Below are 5,081 nucleotides of genomic sequence, written 5' to 3'. Positions count from 1 at the left end.
CCCTGTGTCACGGAATCCGTCAGCATCCAGCCTGGGTTTTGTTTTGGCTGGGCTACAAGTGGATGGGGTGGATGGATTCTGCATTTTATCTCTTGGGGAGCTTTTATTATAAGACCGATTACCTTGAGATGATCTTTGTTGTGCAGGAGCCGTCGCTGTGGAGTAGGCCTCTGCGCCATCTTGGTCATCTGTTCTGCCGTTTGGGGGATAAAAGTCTGTGAGCCGCTGGACCTTCCCGTCCTTTCTCTGCTTCCCAAGCATAGTTGTAGGGTCTCCCAGCCTTGCCCACTGCCAGATTATGTGTTTGTTTGCTTCGGATGGTCGTTATGTGCCGCTATTGTCCCTTATCTCTCCGGAGCTCCGGGCTCACACGTCCATCCGGCTCGCGCGCTCGCAATTCCTTTGTTATGCGGAATACTGGACAATAAGGCCTCCACAACTATAGATGCAAGAATAGTGTTAGTAGGGATGAATAGGCCATCTAAAACTGTCAGGACATAAATGGTATCTTTTAGATATGTGGGTAGACTCTCAACATGGGGATGTAGGTAATCGTCTATTAGAGAACTGGCTTGTTGGGCAAGGCATTCTATTCCTGAAATAATGGGCCTACCTGGGGGTTGAGAATGTTATTTTTTGGGTTTTTGGTAAAGCATAAAAAGTTGGGGTGATAGGGTGTTGAACCTTTAGATATTCATGTGCGTTTTTTGAAAAAGCTGTATCTATGATTCTGAAGAACTCCCGCTGGTAATAGTGGATCCTCAATGGAGAGGAGTTCTCCAGAATCCTGTAACACATGGCCGTGTACCCTTCTGTGGTTTGGATGACAAGATTTCCTCCTTTGTCGGATGATTTAATTATTATGTCCTCTCTTTTTTTAAATTGATACAAGGCTCTTTGAGTGTGAGTTAAATTGGATCTTGTTGGAGTAACATTCATTTTACGGATATCTTGAGTCGTGCGGTCAACAAACAGTTTGATGTTGGGGTTGGAGAAGTCAGGACATTTTTGTGACTTTTTCTTATATTCAAGTGGTGTAAGTAATGAGGATTCCATGTCCCCGGTGTTTGTCAACATCTGATGCATTATTTTGGGGTCATCCAAGACCCCTCCTTCCCTTTCCAATTGTGCCAGAATCTTTAGCATCTTATAGTCCATACGGGACCATTTGATCTCTGGTAGGGATGAGCTTCGAGTTCGAGTTGAACTCATGTTCGACTCGAACATCGGCTGTTCGCCAGTTCACTAAACAGTGAACAATTTGGGGTGTTCACGGCAAATTTGAAAGCCGCAGAACACCCTTTAAAAGTCTATGGGAGAAATCAGAAGTGCTAATTTTAAAGTCTTATATGCATGGTATTGTCATAAAAAGTGTTTGAGGTCCTGGGTTCTGCCCCAGGGGACATGGATCAATGCAAAAAAAGTTTTAAAAACGGACGTTTTTTTCGGGAGCAGTGATTTTAATAATGCTCAAAGTGAAACAATAAAAGTGTAATATTCCTTTAAATTTCATACCTGGGGGGTGTCTATAGTATGCCTGTAAAGGGGCGCATGTTTCCCGTGTTTAGAACAGTCTGACAGCAAAATTATATTTCAAAGGAAAAAAGTCATTTAAAACTACTCGAAGCTATTAATGAATTGCCGGTCCGACAATACACAAAAAAGTTCATTGATAAAAACGGCATAGGAATTCCCCACAGGGGAACCCCGTACCAAAATTTAAAAAAAAAATGACATGGGGGATCCCCCCAAACTTCATACCAGGAAGAGGAGAAGCGTCACACAGCGGGAGCCTCCCATCATGGTGAAGGTGGAGCGGCCCGAGAAGAAGAAGGGAAGAAGATGCCGTGGAGGAAGATGCCGGACGAGAACACTGGAGGAAGAACCAGAAGAACCAGAAGAAGAAGATGGAGGAAGAAACTGAAGGAAGATAGAAGATAGAAGAAAGAAGAAGCATTTAAATAAAAGAATTGTCAAAAACTGTCTCTTGTCATTTTTTACATTTTTGACAGTTTTTTTTGACCATTTTTTTTGTGAAATGGTAGGGGTACTTTTGTACCCCCTTACCATTTCACACAGGGGGGAGGGCCAGGATCTGGGGTCCCCTTGTTAAAGGGGGCTTCCAGATTCTGATAAGCCCCCCACCCGCATACCCCCGCAACCACCAGGCAAGGTTTGTGGGGATGAGGCCCTTGTCCCCATCAACATGGGGACAAGGTGTTTTGGGGGGCTACCCCAAAGCACCCTCCCAATGTTGAGGGCATGTGGCCTAGTACGGTTTAGGGGGGGCGCTCTCTCTTCCCCCCTCTTTTCCTGTGGCCTGCCAGGTTGCGTGCTCGGATAAAGGTCTGGTATGGATTTTTGGGGGGACCCCACGCCATTTTTTTTTTTTTTTGGCTGGGGTTCCCCTTAATATCCATACCAGACCTGAAGGGCCTGGTATGGAATTTAGGGGGACCCCCACGTCATTTTTTTTTATTTTGGTTCGGGGTTCCCCTGTGGGGAATTCCCATGCTGTTTTTATCAATGAACTTTTATGTGTATTGTCGGACTGGCAATTCATTAATAGCCGCAAGTAATTTTAAATGACTTTTTTTCCTGTGAAATGTCATTTTGCTGTCAGACTGTTCTAAACACGGGAAACATGCGCCCCTTTACAGGCATACTATAGACACCCCCCAGGTACGAAATTTAAAGGAATATTACACTTTTATTGTTTCACTTTAAGCATTATTAAAATCACTGCTCCCGAAAAAACGGCCATTTTTAAAACTTTTTTTGCATTGATCCATGTCCCCTGGGGCAGGACCCAGGTCCCCAAACACTTTTTATGACAATAACTTGTATATAAGCCTTTAAAATTAGCACTTTTGATTATTCATGTTCATGTCCCATAGACTTTAACGGTGTTCGCGTGTTCAAACAAATTTTTTGCCTGTTCGCATGTTCTGGTGCGAACCGAACAGGGGGGTGTTCGGCTCATCCCTAATCTCTGGGTTTGATTCTGACTTGTTATTTTGATTGTGCCAGAAGGTTTTGAAATTTAATTTCCTGGCACACATATTGATGTCCTTCACGACCTCAAAATGGTCTGCATCCTGAGTGGTACAAAATTTGAGTCTCAAACCTAAAATTTCTTATTCCATTTCCGTAAAAGTTTGTGACGTAAGATTGATTACATCAAATGTACTAGATTGTGTTATATGGGGCGAGTGATTAACTGATCTATGTGACTCTGTGCTACATTGTGTGATGGTATGGAAGTCGTAGGGGCCCTGTCTCTGGAGGCTGGTGCCTGAAAATTTGAAGATCTAGGTTGTTTAGGGGTAGCACCTGATGCTTCTCCACTAAGGTGTGATGTGCCTCACATGTCTGAGGGGGTAGGAATAGAATCCTCCCCATCAGATATTGGGGGTGTTTTTCTTTTAGGTGCTTGAGTGCGAATTGTGTCTAAATTATCCTGTGAAGAGGCTGTGGGTCCCATGTTATGAGTATGGGGCTGAAAGCCTTGGTGAGTGTAGTTAGTTTGGGATCTGAAGGATGAGCAAGTGGAAGTGTCAGAGGCACTCCCATCATTTGTTTGTCTGAATCTATTGAAATTTGCCCAGTTAGATGCGTTCCATTTATATGCTCTCACCATTTTGAAAGCTACCGAATCTTTTGCGAACATTTTATCTTTGTTTTGTATAAATAGTTTATTATATTCATTAACATAGGTTTTTATTTCCTCCTCTGATGCAACGGAGACATCCGTCTCCTGAAATGTGTAGAGTTTGTTCTGTATCCCTTGTATCTCGGCATCAAGTTTTTTGTTTTCTAGATCATAATGATCCTTTAACATTCTCATCATATTGAATGAGCATGTGGTGAGATTTTTGTCCCATTCAGTGCGTAGTACATTCAGTGGATTCTTTAAGGTGGGAAAAATTTGGATTCTTAAGCCAAGGGAGACTACTTTGTTGTCGATATACGATTGAAAAAAGTGGCTATGCCAATAAAATCTAGATTTGTGTTCTAACAATTTTTTCAGATGGGCAAGGAGGGCTGTAATTTCATTGGCTTCGATGTTATCACCTAATGCTGTAGTTTTAATTTTATTCATTTGATCAACCAAGGCACTTCTGCAATAATTGGCCATGGTTAAGATAATAAGAGAAGAAACCACAAAAGGTATATACAGGAGCTTCCGTGTTTACAGAAAGAAGACTGGAAAGAAGTCGTTTCCAGCTTTCTTCCAGGCTTAGCCTAGCCTCCGGACGTGCGGGATCGTGTCTCGGGTCTCCCGGTGGGATGGGAGGCCTGGGAAGAGCAGTGGAAGGCGGCGGGAGGGGGGAACGTCCCATCTCACTCCTCCGGTATAACAGCCGAGCGGCTTTTAGCCGTATCGGTTGTTATCCCTGAAGAGCTGACCGCCCTCTCTACAAAACTGTATCAGGATGATGCCTGCAGCTGCATATCATCCCGGTATAACCCCCTAAAGCTGCGGTCACATATGTGCGTACGCTCGGCGGGAAGGAGTTATAGAGATTCTACAAGTATTTAAATAGAACCAGGAGCAGAGATAGAGAAAATCCCAGAGAAGGAAAGCTTACTCCTAAAGGGACAAACTAAATTACATACAAATATATATTTGAAATGAAATCTGTATTATTTTGTGGAAATAACATGGTGTGGGCAGATTTCTGGCAGTCACAGGTTGTGTCACACCCCTCCAGCCTGTGTCTTAGAATAAGAGGGAGGTGAAGCCTGCATTAATCTACATGTAATATTCCGCCCCCCTATTGTGTTTAGCTGGTTAGTGGGCATGGAGGAGGAGGGAGGGAGTGGTCTGTCATTTACCACTGTGTATACATCCACATGTTTGACTCTATAGTCACATGGGCTGCTCGGGTGTGATAGGGAGGAAATACTCAGCATAGAAACTCACAGAAAACTGAGCATGTGCAGAGCTGCCAACACTGCACTGCAAAATCCCTAGCTGAATTGGGGGCATGGGCAGAAAACTTTCTGAAAACTGAGCACGTGCAGAGTTGCCTCAACAGCTGCAAAATCCCTAGCTGAAATGGGGAAATGAGCAGAAG

This window comes from Aquarana catesbeiana, linkage group LG06, assembly GCF_042186555.1.
Source record: "Aquarana catesbeiana isolate 2022-GZ linkage group LG06, ASM4218655v1, whole genome shotgun sequence".
NCBI classification, from domain to species: domain Eukaryota; kingdom Metazoa; phylum Chordata; class Amphibia; order Anura; family Ranidae; genus Aquarana; species Aquarana catesbeiana.
The sequence above is the reverse complement of the archived record's forward strand: the minus strand, read 5'-3'. Positions refer to the sequence as shown.